This window comes from Argiope bruennichi, chromosome 1 (assembly GCF_947563725.1).
Source record: "Argiope bruennichi chromosome 1, qqArgBrue1.1, whole genome shotgun sequence".
NCBI classification, from domain to species: Eukaryota; Metazoa; Arthropoda; class Arachnida; order Araneae; family Araneidae; genus Argiope; species Argiope bruennichi.
The window spans coordinates 130,226,809-130,247,614 of NC_079151.1; positions in this window are offsets into that span (position 1 = coordinate 130,226,809).

A 20,806-nucleotide genomic window follows, 5' to 3' on the forward strand; every position below is an offset into this window, starting at 1 on the left:
ATATAAGAACTATAAATGTATTTTTTTAAATTTATCTATTTAATGTTTGGACTTATTCACATATTATTTATGTAATGAGACAACATTTCATTTAATTCAAAAAATATATTTGAATCGAACATATTGCTTATAGACAATACTTTGATAAAAATCAATATGTGTTGATTGTGATTTACAACTTTTATTATTATAAAACTTTTCAGACTAAAGTGAATTTCATTATTTTTCTTCCATATTTTAATATTTTTAAAGCTTTATTATCAGACATTTTTTCTGGTCATTTTTTTTTAAATCTTTACCTAGTCATTTAATATCTTGTTTATTTTTTTAGGTATTTAAAATTACTTAGTATATAGTTTTTCTGTTTACATGAAAGTTTTCTTAAATGCCTTATTTCAGTTATTTTTATGGAGTCTATTTTTTGTTTTAAAGTTTTTAGATATTATATGTTTGAATCCTCTAGATAGATGTAAGACTGTGAAAAAGCATATTGTTTTAATTAAATTATATTTTTATAAAATGAAGGAAATAACTTTATTTATTCATTATAGGTTGTTTTTTTTTCCCCCCCACAATCACTTAATGAATGTCAGTCATTTAAATTTTAAGGAAAAACCTAAATCCCAAAATTTAGGTTTAATGGTGATTTAACATTTTAAAAACAGGTTACTTTATATAAAAGCATTTAATTTGAGAAAATTCTCAAACCTGGTTTGTGCCAAATTTTGGTGATGTATTAATTTGGTAAGTTTTCTAGTTACATTTTTTATCAAAGTTTTTTAATACATTTTTATGTGTCACATATCACAAAAGTTCATAAAAAAAATTTCCTTTCAAGAAAAGGAATTTTCTTTAATAATCAGTATTTTGTACCTGAACTCCAGATTTTTTTTAAAAAAAGGACTGTCTGTTTTTGTTAAGAATATAATTTTCATAGATCTGAAGTATGTATAAAATATAGAATAGTTCTGATTGTTTAGGTTCTGATAGGCTGTTTTAAATTCAATATTTTATTTTTGGTTTGCTTACGTTAATATGTTAAATTTTTATTAGAATATTTGCATGCATATATATATATATATATTTAAAAGTGAAAGATATCTTTGTGTGATACTATTTTCAATAATTGTTATTAATTCAGTAAGGCAGAGATTGCATGTGCATTTAAATTTTATTTAAAAGGACATGATTACAGCAGATCTACTATATATTTCTGATTTATATTTATAAAGGCTATATATTTCATCTCCAACATGATTTTAAAAGTATTTGCCATTAAATTAATTTTTATATAAAGTAATTATTTGTTAATAAAAAGAAAGATTTTGAAGTTGCAAATAATTATCAGAGACTTCTAAAGAATAGTAGGTCTTTCACTTTAAATAATAATTGATCCAAAAATATAGCTATTGTGCTCTAATGATGTGTTTTAATTTTTTGAAAGATTCAACTGATATTGAAAAGAAAACTGCATAGTATGAAAGCATCATTATCATTTCAGTATTGCAGTAGTATTCCAATAATCAAATTAAATAAGGATGTTAGGATTTGAATATGTAGCAATTCAAATAATTAGGCAAAGTTTAGAAAGTAAATAAGAGAGATTTAAAACATAGAAAAACTGGCTTAATTTTTGAAATAAATTTAATAAGTGTGTACTATAGAATACTATAAATATTCTAACATTTAAATTTTAAGAAAAGAAAACCACCAATTAAATTGTATGTTAGGATTCATTATATGCATACATGAAATTTTTAATTGTTGTAATGAATATTTTGTGTTTGTAACTCATTTTAATTGCTAAATATAAACTCGTTTAGTAGTGAAGGAAAGTGTCATGGTCACTGATTACACTCCAAATGTTATTTTCCCAATTTTGTTTCTCTCTAAATCAATTCAGGTCATTGAAGATTCATTTAATTGGCCTTTGAATAACTGTGAATATGTAATTTAATGTTATATATTTACTATAATGAGTTTTGACTTTATGAGAATATTGTGTTTTGAGGTTCATTTTTCTATAAGTGTATTTATATAGCAAAATACAGCTTTTAAAAGTAATTATTACTATCAAAATAAAAACAGAACATTATTTAGTCAGGAATTATATTTCTATGATTATATTATATCCTTCAACTATAATGTTTTACTATAATCGAAGACTTACAGAGATAAATTTATTCACAAGGAATATTTTTATGTGTGGATTTGCAGTTTTCATGTAAAATCTTAAAAGTAATATGAGTTTAAAATTAATAGAAATATCAACATTTGCTTAAAATGAAACTTTTTATCTTTGCAGTTATGTTTTCTCATTCCAATTATGATTTTTTTTAAAGTCAGCTACAGATATAAGTGATTTGCATGCTAAAAATGTTACTTAAATCTTGTCTGATCGAATTAAACAATAAATGTTACCTAATTATTTAATTATCCTAACATTAATGCTTGCTTTAATATTTAATAATTTCTTTTTTCTACTTTTATGTAGAAAAAAGGCGATAAAATATATTTCTATTGGAAAATCATTTAAGTTTTTAAGAGTTAGAAGAAATTAGACCAGAAATATTTTATAATAAACTTGCTATCTTTTTGTGGAAGACTTTTTGTAATATTTATTTGATATAATGTTTGATTCTGATCTGAAAATATTTAACTTTGTTCTGTGATAGTTATATAATTTGATATGCAGCTTTTGTGTTTAATGAGGCATTTACATTTCTGAAACTTTTTGCTATGAATTTGTGAGCTTTATCTAAATTGTTTATGTCTAAAAAATGAAATAAATCATATTGTTCCAGAAATTTATGTGTTTTTGAAGTATATTTAAATGGGTGCTTGCTTTCTTTTTAAATATCTTAATCTTGGTATTTGTATGTATTGCTTTAATTTTATTTGTTGCCAATATTTATATGTTTCAGAAAGTTAATGAGATTATTTTGAAATTAAGAATACAATTCTATTAAGTAATTAATTTCTTATATTCCTTTATTTGGTGTAATTTTGTATCAGTTATTTGTATAGCTTTTCATATTTGGTAGTTTTTTTATAACATGCTTTTAAAGTGGTATTATTTGGAAGTCCAAATTATTATTTCATCTGCAATATAATGTAGTTAATTGTTTTATTTGAAACTTAACTAGTTTTGCAAGTTTTTATTCTTAGAAAGATGTAATACAATAGTTTTGTGTGTATTGATTAGTTAACCAAGCAGTGGGATGTGTTAATGCATGTTTTGTATTACAGGTAGCTTTAGGTGATATGTTGCACTAATTTTTAAATGTACTTGCTAATTATTACACTGGCACGCACATGCAATGCACATATATTCATGCATTTTGCAATAAATATTCTTAACTTTTTTTCTTTGATTAGAATGTTTCTTAAAAGCTAGTAATAAAAATCATATGTACTTATATAATTAATCATTTAAAAATAATACTTAATAAATTTTAGAAGTATATGTTTAAATTGCACATTACAATCAATGAAAGATTATTTGTAGCTTGAAAAGTATATATTATTTAACAGAATGCCTTCTACAATATATGATTTTTAATGTAATGTAATGTACTTTCTTAAGATTTTATAAAACACAATCTATGACTACTTTGCTCAGTATTATCATGATTTATAAAATAAATATATTGACATTTTTATTCAGAAATTGTATGTATATTAAAACAATATATTTTCTAGTCATTTGACATATGGGAGATTGTTTTGAAAAATTGCATTTAATAAAGTCTTATTTTTAATGAGAAGAAATTTCATATATTTTCCACTATCAATAAATTTTACTTTAAAATTTGTATTAAAATTGTGAACTGTATAATTAGCAGCAAAAAAAAAAAAGTACTTTTTTGTTTGTTTTCTACTAGTCATACAGATTATACAATCAGTTTGGGGAACAATCTTTCATTATTATTTTTGAGAGCATATCTTTAAAAATATTTTTGTATGAAAAATTTTTAATATATTATCAAAAGTGTGAATGAGCTATTTTTTAAAAAATGTATTTCAAAGTTTTAAGTTTTTAATAATTTTTTTCATTATTTTTAATTTGCTTTAATAAAATATTTTACATCATATGCAAAAAAAAACCCTGTAAGTTTTCTTTTTGCATAATATTATGCCTTTTTGTCAAATATGTTCATTTTTAATCATAAATTTTAAAAAAAAATGTCATTTCTAAAAACTTATTACATTTTAAAATATTGTTACAATTTTTTTTTTTTTTTTTTTTTTTTTTTTTTGCTGTAAGAAACATAAATCTCTGTGTTGAGGAGAAAATGAAAACCTAATTCATTCTGACATATCAAGTATAAAAGCCATTAGTTTTTAATTAATTCAATTTGATTCACTTCATTTTCATACTATTTGTCTATTTTTAAAGAATTTTACAAAGTTTATTATTCTTTTTCATAAAAACTTATAACAGTCTAGTTATACTTCAGAATATTGTACAAATTTAATATTCTTATAATTTAATACATTATGTTTAAAATAATTCTTTCCATGATGCATGATTAATTTTACTGTCAACATGTAATATTTTACAAGGTTTATGCATTTCAAAAAGTTATCATTCAGAGTTTGCATGTGTCATATGTGATTTTTTTGTAAGATTATATGTAATGTATTTTAATCAATCCAAGATTTTGTGTTTGTCCAAACTTATTGTAAAAATGTAACTATCTGTAAAAATGTATTGATGATAAATGTACGTTCATGTTTTGTTATTATTGAAAAAAAACCACCTTTTCATATGTGTGTTGAATGTTTTTCAGTATTCAGTGTTTAAAAAAATGATGTGTGTTAAAGGTTTTGGAAGTTTATATTTTTTTAAATGCATACATTTAAATTTTCAAAAAAATTATTTGTATTGTATTTAGTTTCAGATGTTGATATAATAAATATTATTTCTTATGAAAAGCTGTGCTTTTTTATAAATTTAGTTTAATATTATTAAATATCAACTGGGTAAAAAAAAAGTTCCTGAAATTTTATTACATAATTGTAACTAGAAATTGCTGATATTAATGAAAAACTGTTTGATGATGATAAAGGTTTCAGAATTGAAAACCTTTTTGCATTATCCCATTGAATAATCATCGAGGTTACAGGCACATGGCCTTGGGACAGTGTTTTGAAAGGGATGATTCTAGTCAAAGAAAAAATTTTAACTGTTCTCGGCTTTGAGATTGTACATTCTGGACATTAAATTCCAAAATCTGTCATTTCTTCAGTCTTAGCTGGCATGAAATCTGCTTTAAGGATCAGTTAAAATTCGAAATGGTGGAAAAAGAGTAAATGCCTAATTCCCTAGTTTGCAAATCAGTTTCACAAATATTTATCCAGATCAGTTATTCTTCATGTTTTATTTTTCTAGATGAATCCATTTTTACCTCCTCATATATGATATATAGAGAAAAGTATTATAATCATAAGAAAAAGAAAAAAAAATCGAACTCGAGAATTTGACGAATTTTCATTTTTTCAGACATTTCTGAGTTCGAAAAACACATTTTTGGAAAATGTCTGTCTTTGACAATTATAACTCACAATGCCTTGAGCTATATAGATGAAATTTGTTATATGGTCTTTACACCAAATTTATAGAGGAAGTCTCTCTCCTGTTTGTTCAAATATAAGTTAACACGATAACTACAAAACTAAATGAGCTAGATGGATAAAATGTGTTACAGTGTTTATAGTATAGGTACCTATCGGATTGATCCAAATCAAAATAGGGGTTGGTTGACCATCTGTGACTCTTTAATTTTAAAAGTGTGTGAACACAACTGAAAAACGTAATGACTTGAATATATCAAATTGGGTAGGTAATTTTTTGACGGCGATTATAGTTCTGAGTCAAATTTTTGTTCTAAAAGTTTTTTTTTTTTTTGGGGGGGGGGGGACGCGTTTAAGACACAAATTAAACTTGATAGGAGAGAATGCGATGAATGTTCAGGTAACCACTCCCGCTAGGTTATATTCTAATGCACCGATGTATGTAACTTGAAAATATTGTAATTGCCAAAAAATAAATATAAGCAGTTTTGATGAATTCTCATACTTTAAACCTTCCTGTATTCGGAAAACACACTTTTTATAAACATGTCTATCTCTAAATACGATAGCTCAAAATCACTTTCAGCTAAATAGGTGAAATTTGGAAGTATGTGCTGTAGTATTTCTATATGAAATTTATAGATTCCTATCAAATTTTGAACGAAAATTCATTCACAAGAAACCTGGCTGCCCGATTGCACGAGAACATGATGAGTATAAAGCATAAAAATTAAATGAGTAAAATTTGATTCCAAATTTAGCATCCAAAATGCAGAATTTTATCAAATTTTGAACCGAATTTGTTTGTGAGTTGACCATTTTTACTTTTGTATGCGTATAAACTTGATGACGCATTGAATATATGACATAATATTCTTATATTACACACTTACTTGTTGATATAATTATATCTCTGTATCAAATTTTAGTTTCAATCAAACGACAAAAGGGCATCCAGAATACGTATTCTGTATTTTCCACACTGCACTGCAAAGTGCAAAGCGATCACGCTCTGAACTCTGAAAATAAAAATCTGAGCACTTGCGGCGCACATGGCCTTATCCTGTGTTTGCAGTTTTATATATATATAGGGGAAGAGGGATAGTATTTTTTTAGAGAAAACCACTATCACTAGTTACTTTCTCGAATATGGAGAAAAGTGTAACCGCCAAAGAAAAAGAAAAGAAATCGATCTCGATGTTTAGATGGATCTTCAAAAAAATTTATTATGTTCGTTTCTCGATTAACGATTTGTTAACACGATTATTCAAAAACGCATTAAAAAATGAATACGAATTCAATGATTAAAAAATGCAAAGAGCTATATGGATGAAATTTGGCACATAATTTTATGTAGATACATATTAAACATTGACCGATTCTGTCAACGGGATGACCATCTTTCTTTTCCTATTATGTATATGAAGGAGACAAACTCGAAAACACAACGACACAGATACATGAAATTTGGTATACCATTTTTTAAAACCAAAATTGTAGATTTGTATTAAAATTTAAATCCAAATTCTTGAAAAGTTTTGTCATTTTTTTGTTTGTCAAAAGTTTTGTTAAAATTTAAATCCAAATTCTTTTTTTTTTTTTTTACTTGGATCTCTTCATTATAATACAAAATGCCATGTATTCAGTCATAGTCGGATGGGAAACTTGTTCTTGAGAGCTTGTCGTGACCTTAGAGAATTTGTTGTCTCTCTTCTTATTTCCATCCCATATTACTTTCAAAAGATGCAGATTTTTATTATAAGAAATAAGGTTCTGTATACGAGAGAGTCGAAACTATATAACTATACGAGAGAGTCGAAAAAAAGAATACTTCTGCTGGTTTATTTGTTTCAAGATATATTTTGTTATCTACGTTAGGTACAATAAGAAACTTAAAAAGAGAAAGAGAATGGCCGCTTTAGATCCCATTATAAAGAAACAAAACTTTTAATGCTATTACATCTAAATTGTACTGCAAATAATAATTTATTTTTTTAATTTCTGAAGCAGTTTGTCAATGTGCATAATATTTTCTACTACAACTTTCGTTAAATAATCTATGATAATCAGATCTGTGATACTTTTAACAGGATAATAGCCCGACGAGACAGCCACATCTTTTATTCACTTAAGAATTTTGAAAATGTACAGCTTTCTTCAGGTTGTAAGCATTCGGAGTGGCATCCTAAAAATTTCTCGCGTAATCTCTAATAAAGGTGAATTTGTGTTTTAGATACATTTTTCCCACATGATTGAAACCAAAATTTGACATAGAAATACAATTGTAGTTACAAAATCACAAACTATATCTGATATATTTAAGACAATGCGTTTTCGAGTTATTCGGTTTAAATGTTTCTGAAAGTAAAGACCGACTGACGTTCAGTCCCTTGTTGGATTTGGTTCAAAATTTGTTTGATATCTGCAATATAGATGTTAAATATGTGTACCAAATTTTATTCATCTAGCTATCTTCGTTTTGTAGTTATTACGTTAACTGACATTAAAACAGCCGAACAGACGGACTCCCTCGGAACAGATTTTGTTCAATATTTGATAGAAATCTACAAATGTGGTTTAATGAATGTATTCCAAATTTTATCCGTCTAGCTCAAAACTTTTTTAAAATTAATTTTGTCACAGGTAGACTGACGGACATTTTCCAAAAATGTGTTTTTCGAACTGAGGGAGGTCAAAAACGTGGATATTTAAAAAATCTCGAGTTTTATTTTTTCTACGATTAGAATACTTCCTCTATATTTCGTATATGAGAAATTAAAAACTTTGGCATGGACTATATTTTGACTAAAATCTTCTTTCGATACAAGTAATATCAAATAATATCGCTTTTCTGCATCAGAATTTTTGATGTGCGATAGTATTCACCTTCGATTAATTCATAAATGGGGAGAAATGCATTTTCTCTTTTATTCGAACATTCTAAAATTCTTCCGTAACACTATTCCGTGTAGTTGGTCTAAATCAATTGACCTCATTTTAATCTGGACAAGACACAAAGAAAATCAGAGTTGTCCTCTCCTAAGCAACTAAATGGATTTTGGCGCATTTCAGCATTTCCATGGCTTCTACCTATTGCTGAACACATCGTACCTAATGAATTGTGTTTCACCTGTGCAGATGGGTTGTCAATTCTGTTGAAGAAGATGAAATTACACTGGTAAAACTTACATCGGTGTAAATTGGTAAGCCTTCTTTTTTTTCTTTCATTTTAGAAACTGGCGTTTTTATAAAATAACTGTTCTTGTTAGGTGTGTTAATATAATCTTCTGACTTATTTGCATATGCTAATATCGCGTTTACGTCAGAGAATACATTTGCTTGTTTCAATGGTAAAATAAAGTATGGACTATTGTTCTGAATAAAATATAGTGGTATTGTTTTACGTCCCTTCGTAATTTGTTTATATATAATTTCAATAATTACATATAAACGAAATGGTAGGGGAAATCAGTAATATATGCGCTTATTTTAGACACAATTGAATCAAAAATGATCATTTGGTGATAGCAATTACTTGGCCTACTATTTTTAAATTGCGACATGAATGGCGTACACACTTTTTCAAAATATTCAACAGAACTACCGATAACTACCAAATTTAACACTCAATTTATTGTCGGATAGTAAATGCTCAGTACGAAATGTTTTTCAAAATTTTAATTAGATTTATAATTATAATTTATTTAAAAATCTAATTTTTTTTCTCAATAACCTCGGAGTAGATTATTGTAGAAAAGCCAATTTGAGAATTTTAAACCATCTTTTAACCACCAAACCAAAAATTAGAAAAATAACCTTTTCAGTAATATTAGTTTTATTTTCGCACTATTCTTGAAAATTTAATTGTAATAATTAAAAAAAATATTGTTGATGATATCCTTCAGCTATATTTTTCATTGTTTTAGTAACTACATTTATATCCATGGGCGTTTCGGGGATATTCAATATTTCTGTGTACAGGCCATCGCTCTTATGTAATTTTCAAATAAATTTTTAAAATAGAATATAAATAGACGAATCAAATCTAAAACATTATACCGCTGTGATGTTTCGGCCCAGAGGTTGGAATTTCATTTCAACCTTTTGTTATTGATAACCATGCATATTTTTTGGGCTTTTTTTTATTTTTATGTTTTTGGTTTTTAGTTCTAGTGTAGATTTGGGTGCCCCTTCGATTGGTGACAAATTTCAGCGATGAAGCACTACTTCTGGTTTCCATAATGTTTTGTTTTCATTGACGTTACTGTTGATTTACCGATGGAAAATGACCGATCTTGGATTAAAAACAATCTCAAAAAAGCAAGAGACATCCAATTATAAACTTTTACCTTTATTTTTTTATATTTGGAATTTACTATGCTTTTGTATTACATTGGAGACTTAGATTTAAAGAGGCCATTTTTAGTTTGAGATGCGGGGCCAATTTCATTTAAGTAATTCATTTATTATACTTAATACTTGTTCACTCCGATAATTGTTTCAGAGTAGGGTTCAAGAAAATGCTGTCTTTAATCTATAGTGTATGCAGTTTATACGTAAATCTGATATTGGTTATACAAATATAAATTTAATAAGGAATGCATCGATAAAGAGCTATCCCTTGTTTCAGATTATTCCAAAACATTTTAGGTAGATTCCTAAAAGGAAAAGACAATGACTTTCATACCATGACTTTGCATACGGTCACTGATGATGGTTGCTAGAATCAATATACCCATCGTTCAAAAGCTTGTATAAAATTTTAACTATGCTATCTTGTTAATACGTTCAGAGAGGATATTATTTTCTTCTCAGAACACGACCCTTTTCCTGCCTACCTCAAAAGGTTCAATCTGTCGGAGAGGGATCAGTACAGTGGTGGTGAGATTGGCACGTCACTTCATTATGCTACGGAATGCATCTTCACAATATCTTGGCATATGAAAAGAACCATCAACAAGACATGGACAAGAATAGTTGAAAAGAGTCGCCAGCAACTTCCACTCCGGGCAAAAAAATCCATTGGATAATTAAATTTATCAATGGAAATACATATCTATTCTTGCCTCCCTAGGTCTCAACATCAAGTGTCATACTCACAAAGACTAAGGGGCAGAACAAGCACCACGGTATCTTATAATACATTTGCATTCATAAATATCAATCAAACAGAGTTTCTCTTTGTTACCATTAACCAAATTAATTTTCATTTGATTTTTATAACTGCATCCGCATCTACTATCTCATGATAACAAGAGAACACCGAATTCATGCGTTTTTTCATACATTTTTATCTTTCTGCATATTGTTATTCCAAATATCTTTTCTTTAATTTTTCAAAGTTGAAAATCTTTGTAAACGGTTTCATTTTATTATTATTTCTTATATGTTTGTAAATTCTGTACATAGTTATTTTTGTTTTTCCTACAGCAAATATTTTGGTATTTAAATAAAATCCCCGTAACATGCCCATCAAACCGTTCGGTGACCAGAACGGTTAAAGATACTGGGATATGAGACGGCATTCTGTTCTATTAATACGTTAATCAGAATAATTTTTGATTGGATTTTGACTTCTCAGGGATATGTTATAAAGATAGTAAAAATTTCAGATGATGATGGGTCATCTACACTCATGTCTATAAATAATGCAAGTTCAGGGGAAAAAAAAGAGTCAGAATCAAAACAAATGTGGCTTATTTGTAAAGCCTATTTATTAAACAAAAGGTAAAGAGCAAAAAAGATGCTATATGTTTGATATCATTAATAAAAATTGGGATTTTTTGCTCCCTGGAGCAAATTACAAAAACCAATATTACATGGTTGGTATGATGGTTAATACATAGTATGTCTCCCAAACGATGCAATACAGTACGTACAACGTCTAGGCATGCTGAATATGAAATTATCGATCTGATCTTGGGGAATATTACACCACTCATCAAGCAACGCTCTCCGAAGTTCCGATAGACATGTAGAAGCTGGTTTACGAGCTGCAATTCGACGGCCAAGCAATTTATGTCCCACTCATGCTCTACTGGATTCAAGTCCGGTGAGAATGCTGGCCAGTCCATACGGATGATATCCTCCGATCGAAAGCATTCGTTTGCGATGTTTTCACGGCTAGGATGAGCGTTGTCATCCATAAACACGAATTCTGCGCCCATGGCTCCGCGAAACAGACGTACATGTTGTTCCAGAATTACGTCCCGATAGATTTGGCCTGTCATGGTTCCAATTTGAACATGCAGGTCAGTTCTGGGACCCAGAATAATTCTTCCTCAAACGAACAATCCTGCACTACCGTAACGGTATCGTTTAATGATGTTCTCTTGGTGGTAACGGGTACCTGGCGCTCTCCATACGAAAGTACGGAGAGAATCAGACTGCAAGCTAAACCTGGACTCGTCGGAAAACCTCACACAAGCCCACTGTTGAGGTGTCCACAATGCATGCTCTCTACTTCAGGCTAACCTCAGGTGACAGTGAGTTGCAGTAAGTAGAACACATCTGACAAGCCTACGAGCATATAGACTGATCTGCCCTAAATGTCTGTACATGGTCTGCCTTGAAACTGTCAGTGGCTGAAGAGAGCTAACGAGACAGGTCTGATGCTGTGCTCCGTCTGTTTCTTTTGGCAGTAATTGCTAAATACCGGTCCTCATTCGGCGACCTGTGCTGTAGTGTCTGCTCACATTACCATCATCTTAGAATCGTTGTCAAAGCCTCACTCTGGGCGATTCCAAGTTCCTCGGATACTTCCAGCTGGGTACGCCCACATTCCAGACGGCCGATAATTCTCCCAAGTAAAAAAATCATCCAAATTGCGTCCTTTGTGTCATAACTATGCAGTTATTGTACTCTGAAAGGCTTATAAAGCACTTGCGAACAATTTTACTTCTTTGCCTGTATACATCACTCCCTTACACTTTCGTCATTGTGACATACTATCGGTGTCATCTGGCGGCTTCCTGCAATTTGCATATGATTTTTGAAGATGTTTGTAGTCATTTTACGGGTGATATATGTATTTTAGAGTTCGATTTCCGCACGACTCTGAATTATTCTTAATTTATGGACATGAGTGTAGTTCTATATGGTGGAGTTTAAAATTTTCTTTTCTTTACGATTGAAGATAAAAAGAAAAATGAAAATTTGCGAATTATCGTCTCTTTAAGACGAGCAACTTTCGCATGGAAGTTTTTCTATAGTTACAATTGTTTAGAAGTTAGGCACTGAAAAATGATTTTCAACTTCTAACCAATTCTTTTTAGTACGATCTGTCTTGCCACATTTAAATGAATGAAGAAACTTCAAGCTAATTTTCTTCTTCTTTAAAAGTTTCTTTCCTAGTTTAAATGCACGTGTATTGATGTTTTATAGTTTGAAGAAAACTAATTAAATGAAAATGAAGGGGAAGAAATATTTGTTTGCAACATTATGTAAAAATAGTCAGCGTTAGAAAATTTCTGCGCATGATTTTGTTCATCTAAATACATTTGATTATAATTATTTATTTATTTAATCAGACAACACAGATGATGTTAAATATTTATATTGTAATAAATGCTACATTATGCAATATCAATCAAGTTATTATCTAGTCATTCGCTTCAATATGTAGTATTTCCTTGTTTCTGCCTAAAAATTGAAAGGAATTTAAAAATATTTACTTGCATAATAAGGAATCTACCTTTGCCTTCCAGTTTGCCAAGAAAAACCAGCGAGGGTGGTTTCCCCAAAACTTTCTCGCATAGTCTCTAATAAACTTAGCATGCCAGAGAATGCCTTGGTACTTACGAAATATTAACTTTTGGGGAGAATTTGGCGTTTTTACTAAATCTTCAGTGTAATCCTGGGTGAGTTTTTGGTCATTAATCCCTGGCATGGGACAGTAGTATCCAAAAATCGAATTTATGCATCAGACACATTTTTCTCAATAGATTGAAACAAAAATTTGACATAGAAATACAATTGTAGTCATAAAATCCCTTGCCAAATTTGATATATTTAAGTCATTGTGTTTTTTAACTATCGTGTTTATATGTTTCTGAAAGTACAGACCGATAGACAGTCAACACCTTGTTGGATTTGGCTCAAATTTTCATAAGTGTCTATGCTATAGATGGTTAATCTGTGTTCCGAATTTTATCCATTTAAATCTCTTCGTTTTGTAGGTATTTTGTTAACTTATGTTCGAATTGCCGGACATCCGGCTTCCTCTGAACAGATTTTATTCAAAACTTGATATAAATCTACAAATTTGATGCCAAATTTTCACATTTGCTTATACCAAATTTCATTGGTCTAGGTTAAAGGGTTTTAAAGTTATCTTTGTCACAGAGAAACTGCCTTTTCGAACTCAGAGAGGTCTAAAACGTGAACATTCGTCAAATTCTCGCGTTCGAATTTTTTTATGATTACTCTATTTTTTCTACACCACGTATACAAGAAAATAAAAAGTCTGTTTCCACATATTTTTTTTCCGCAGAAACTCTCTGCTTTTAATTTGTAAGCTATGATGCCTGTTGTGTTTAGCTTCCCATATGAAGATAATAAACATTGTTTTTAATTCTCTTTGATTGATTAGGTCCATCAATTCGATACAAATCTGCAATTTTGATGCACATACCAAATTTAATTTAAATGGCATTGTGCATTTGTGAGTCATCATTTTTATATACAGACAGACAAACCGAGAGACAGTTCATTCGTACACAAATTCTAACCAAAATCTGCAATGATTGAATGATTCTTATGATAAAACAACATACCAAAATTCATCCACCTCTTTGTTGTATTTCTGAATTGTTGGTGTTTGCATACAAGTGGATGAATAGACAGACAGACTTCTTTTTTGACGGATTCCGTTTAACATCTGATACATATCTGCAATTTTAATGTGAGGACTTAAACCAAGATTCTTGCATCTAGATCTTACATTTTTAAGTTATCGCTTTTCAAAAATGCACAGATATAATTCCGAGAATGTCTCAGGAAGGATTCGTTCCTGTCTCAGGAAGGATTCGTTCTAAAATTCGAGGTTTCAATTTTTAAAGGATGATTGCTGTACATTCTTTTAGGTAAGTTTCATATACATGAAAGTGAAAGGAAGTACAATTTAACTTCCCTAATGTTTTTGCTCCGGATATTATCTGTAAACTACAGCCCTCATGATGCAAAAAATTGTTGAGAATGTTCTAAGTGTCAGATCGTTAAATATATCAAATTTGCAATTACATCTCCGGTAGCAAAGCCTTAACGAAGGGTTAGGATTAAGGACATTACAAAGGCCACGGACACTTGTCTTTGGGGATGCCATAGGAATAGTTCATAGTGTGTTTATACCACTTTCTGAAGTTAATTCTAGAAAAGTGACGAAAAATAAGAAACATCCCTGGGAACAATCGCATTCCCCAAGTCAAGGATGATGAACGAGATCGAGAAACCAGCGGAATGGTCTCCCCAAAACTTTCTCGCATACTCTCTAATAAATGTGTCATGCCAGAGCAAGCCTTACATAGCACTGGTGTACATTGTACTGGCACAATTTTTAATTTTTACTGAATCTATCGTGTTATCCTTGGCGAGTTTTTTGGCGATTAATCCCTGGCATGCGGTTAATAGTATCTTAAAATCGAATTTGTGTTTTAGACATGTTTTTCTTCTCTACCAATTGAAACAAAAATTTGACACAAAACTGCACTTGTGGTCACAAATTCTCATGTCAAATTTAATATATTTATGTCAGTGCATTTTTCGGCATTGCTTTAAAATGCTTCTAAAAGTACTGACCGACAGACAGTCAACCCTCTAGTTCCTTGGTTCAAAATTTGATAAGTTCTACAATTTAGATATTAATGTGCCAAATCTTATTCATCTAGCTGTCTTTATTTTCTAGTTATAAAATTATCTTATATTCGAACAGCCGGGTAGACAATTTTCCACTAAAGTGTTTTGCATAAAATTTCATATAATACTACAAATGTGGGGTTTTAAGACCGTGCGCCAAATTTCATCCTTGTTGCTCAAAGCTTTTTTGAGTTATCTTTATCAGAGACAGACGGACTTTTTCCAAAAATGCACTTTTTGAACCGTGGGAGATCTAAACCGTGGAGATCCATCAAAATCTCGAGTTCGAATTTTTCTTTTTTTATGCTACTATGAGAGAAAATAAAAAATCCTATTAAGTCTCTAGTGCTATTTATTGTTGGCTAGTAGATGTTTATTGAAAAAGGATTTTTCATAATTTTAATTGGCTTTGTATTTAAAAATTGTTGAAATTTTAAAACTTTACTTCATTAACATCAAACATACAACCACATAAGAAGGATTTCTGCATTACTTTTAATATTCAGAAAGTTAGTTTTTTGTTTAGCTATATTAACGTTCCGTTTGAAAGCAACAGTAAGACTATTTTTGGACGGATCACATAACAGTTAGCCCCGGTCAGATGATGAGGACGAAACCTGAATGACATCCACTCCCTTTCGCAAGCTTCCGTACCACTCCAACGGGATAATGCAGAAAAAGTATATAATTTTTTTTTTTTTTTTTTTTTTTTTGCTTAACAAGATTTTAATAGCCCTCTAAAAAAAGTGCTTTGACATGCGAAATTTCGATAAACTAGCTCACATTATTTTAAAAATCTTCGACCTAGTATGTCAGATTAAACGTACATCAGATATGAGTACACAATGGATCTTTACTGGAATCAGGTTTCGAACCTAAAGTCCTCTTGCCATAGAAACCAAGCCATTAAATGATCGCATACTGCCCAAAATTTCAGATGTCACACTAGATACTAAGTTTGAGTATATCAGTATCTTCAGTATTATCAGCCTTGTAAACAGTCTTTTATGTAACCCAAAAAATAAAACTGAACATTAACGGCTGATTTGAATATATGGAGCCAAAAAATACAATGAACTCTTTCCTTCGTTGATGTCATTTTGATAACAATCAAATCTAAAATTATATTTCTGCATTAATTGCACTTTAAGTTGAACTAAAAAAAAATTAAAATCACGACTTTTCCACAATAAAAATTTAATTGTATTGTATTCAGAGATTACAAAAATGCTTTTTATACGACATAAAACAATAGTTGTCTTTGGCGACCAGCTGGTTTGGCAGTATTATCGAGTGCAGAAAATTTATATAATTTTTTTTATGCTTAGCAAGATTTAATGGCCTTCTAAAAAAAGTGCTTTGACATGCGAAATTTCGATAAATTAACTCACATTCTTTTTAAAATCTTACACCTTCTCCTGTAGGCAATTATCAAATCTCCCTATGTCATCTCACCCGAAATTTGATTTTCTTATCCGAAATAGAAAAATGAAATAAAAATCGAGATAGAAATGAGTGGTAATAATGAAAACAATATCATATTCGTAATACCAATGAAAGTATTAATCTATACTTATAATAAAACTCAATGTGTGTGTGTGTGTGTGTGTGTGTGTGTGTGTGTGTGTGTGTGTGTGTGTGTGTGTGTGTGTGTGTGTGTTGGCGCTCTACAGGCCAGGTCATTTGACATACAGCTATCAAATTTGGTACATGTATACCTTAGAGGTCAGGAATGTGCACCTGGGGTCCCTTTTTTTGAAATTTTAATTATTAATTAAAAACTAACTTTCCCGCCAAAAAAATCTTCCATTTTCCCCACCGCCAAATGAGTAAGGCTTCAATTTTTTTTCTCCCAACAGTAATGAGGCTAGGGTTAATATTTTTCGGCGGATTATTTCAAACGATTCTGTTTATTTTCTTAATGTTTCATGCATTTAAAATTAAACATTGTTAATTAATCTATGTTTCAGATTCATTCTGAAGAACTTTTGAATTAAAATAACACAGAATAAAGGAAATTAAAAATGTATAATCTGCATAGCGTTACTCCAACTGGCGTAGAAAAATTCACGCATTTGCGTTACCGGAGCTGGCGAAGAAAATTCACGCATGCGCATTCTGATTGTTGCCATGACAACCGTTATCAACGGATGATTTAAATTATTTTTAGGTTTGTTGCATGCTTTTGTAAGTAAATTGTATTTATGTTAGTTATATATTTTTTGTATATGCTTATATTTTTAAGTACATCGTTTTTTAAGTAGATTTTTTTAACCTGTTTTCAATTATTTACATTATTTTTAGGTTAGTTGCATGCTTTTGTAATTAAATTGTATTTATGTTAGTTATATATATTTTTTGTATATGCTTATAGTTTTAAGTACATCGTTTTTTAAGTAGTTTTTTAAACCTGTTTTCGACCGATTATTTTAAACGATTCATTTTATTTTCTTAAAGTTTGATGCATTTAAAATTGAACATTGTTAATTAATCGACCTGTTCATGATGAATCTGAGAAAATTTTGTTGACAAATTCTAACAGAAAATTAGAGAGATACATATTATGTTATGGCTGAAGGACTTTATATTATTATGAGTGAATTATATGACTATCAAAATTTGAAGTTTTAAAATATTTTAATGAAGAATCTATTAAAGTAGGAATTACATAAAATATTTAATTATTAAAATTTTAATGAGCATTAAGATTGGCGAACCGGCTGATCGCCAAAGGCGACTAGTATAAAATATATTAAAATTACAGAAAAAAAATAGTACGAAAATAAAAGTTGTGTCACTAAAAATCTTATTTATCTTTTTTATTTTAAAGCATTGAAGAAATAGTTTTGGAGCAATAATATTCTTTAATAATTGATTTTAGAAAAAAAAAAGATTTTTACTAGATTTTTAATTAAGAACCTATAGTCTGTCCTAAAGAAAGTTTTGACAGATTTTTTCTATTATTTAAGTGGCACTTTTTAGTCAGTATGCCATGTAGATAGTATCATCATATTAAAAAAGCACATTCAAAGCGGTCCTTTTTTATGCAATTTTTTTTAATGCAGTATATGAATTCCAACGGTGTTGGCATTATAACACCGTTGTAAAATTTGCTGTCTGTGTACATAGGTACACTAAGACAGTGTGTATAGTTTGCCATATATATATATGCATATCATGTCAACTGATTCCAATGTTCCGAAATAAAATAAATAAAATACTGCAAAAATAAATCAATTCTAATATCTTCAAGTAATGAAAGGGATTTTGGACGGTTTATCACAAGAAGATGCGGGTTTTGAATTATGTGCATTTTGAAAATTTTCCCATTTCCATAAATGAGAAATTGAAATTTTTTTTTAAAATGTTGTCATGCGTAATTTAATTATTTCATTTGTTTGGGAAGCACTTTCTCATTCGACAGATTTTCGAAGTGAAATTGTTTTTTTATACGGTCCCCCTTCACATAAATTTTTTTTTTCTTCAATATATTGCTACAAAATTATTTGTTATAACTTTTTATGAAGTTTCAGAATATTTTTTTATGCGGTCCTTTTCTACCGGACAAAAACTGTACTTACAAAATTTTGCGACTCAAATAACAATTGTATATATTTTCAATCAAATCTTTTATGCTTAATTGGATCCCCTCTACATAATATTTTGAGACATCAGCTTGGAATAGACCTTGAAATCATCTTTATATGAAAAACGCAAACGTATGACACAAAAATCGCTCTTAAAATTGTTGAAGGGCGCAATCAAATGTAAAAGCAGTCTAATGTACGAACATTAGACTGCTTTATTGAACGTTTTTACAGCTGCGCTTAATTCAACGCTTCGCTCATTAATGGATCTGTAAAATATTATTTGAAATGAATGGGTAGGGCTCACCAAAAAACTATTGTATCAAAGAAACAAAATGTTAAAAAAAAAAAAAATAGAGAAAAAGGTGTCAAACGAAGTTTATTTGAGCGCGAAAATAGGCATAATTATTATCAGACAGTTAATTGCTATGGCTTACCGATGGGAATTATTGATCATATCTTCCAAAAATATTATATCGCATAAAAACTTTTTCGCATTATCTTAAACAAACAAAAAAAAAAAAAACTTTTTAATTATATTTTTTTTTTTTGCATATAATAATTTTTTTTATTTTTAATGAATTTTTTTAAAGTGTAATGCACAATTTGCAATATTATAATGAAATTTAAAACTTATCCAACGAAATATCATGTGCCCTTACCAATATTAAAATTAAGATGTTTAAAAAATTATTTTTGGACGTTTATTTCGAAATAAGGTTCTCACTTCCGTTTTTATTTCATAGATTATACACTTTTAATTTGCATTAAAAAATTTTTTTTTGATTTTTTTTCAGTTAAATTTATGCTTTTCGATCTTATCAAGGTGAAATCTTTAAAAAATATATATGCATTTTATATTACAATTCTATATTACAACTATATATACAATTCTATATTACAACTATATATACAATTCTATATTACAACTATAATTCCGAACAAGCTGGACCGCAAGGCGGCTAGTGTTATTCTTACTCCTGCTCTGTTTATTGTGTTCATGAACCTTCCTGATGGAATCGAGTACTATGACATCACTGCGCCATTGAAAACTTAAATATCTAAATAATATATTTCAAATTGTACGATGTAAATCTTTTTCGATGTTGTAATGTTACTTTCTGATTTCACTTGTAATCTGCACCAGAATGAGCAGAATCTTCTTTCTTCAGCTTCCAATAATGGAAGGAAATCGCTATGTATGATGAAACAGTGGGAACGGTTGGAATTTCATTGAAAGAACGAAATCTTTTGTTGAAATTTCGTAAAAATTAGTTTTATGCAATTATATTTTCGCATAATATCACAAGAAAAGTCAAAATGTAGCATATTTTTTAATTAATTAAAGTTTTAATAAAGATTTTCAAAAAATCATTCCAACGTGCGTATTTATTTTTTTAAAAATATATATATATGAGCCAAATTTGATAATTCTAGATCAAACGATCTATCTTGTGGAGAGCCAACATACATTTCTTTTTATTATTTGTAGAAATAAATGACTAATGAATATTCAAGTTTTTTTTTTTTTTTCTGAATAAATATGTTCTTGAGATCTATTTTTAAATGCTAGTATTATTTCATGAATTAACATTGAACGGAAGATGTGAACGAAATAAACGCATTTCTTGTTCTTGACTTCAAGAAAAGGGTTGGGCTATCTTTTAGGCATAACCCGGAACTATTTTGATGTGTGCGGCGCGGAGATAACCTTTTATTCATGAAGAAAGAACTTCGATGAGCGTTTTGTAATAAAAAAAGTCACTTTCTTTTCCTGTCGAGAAAGCGAA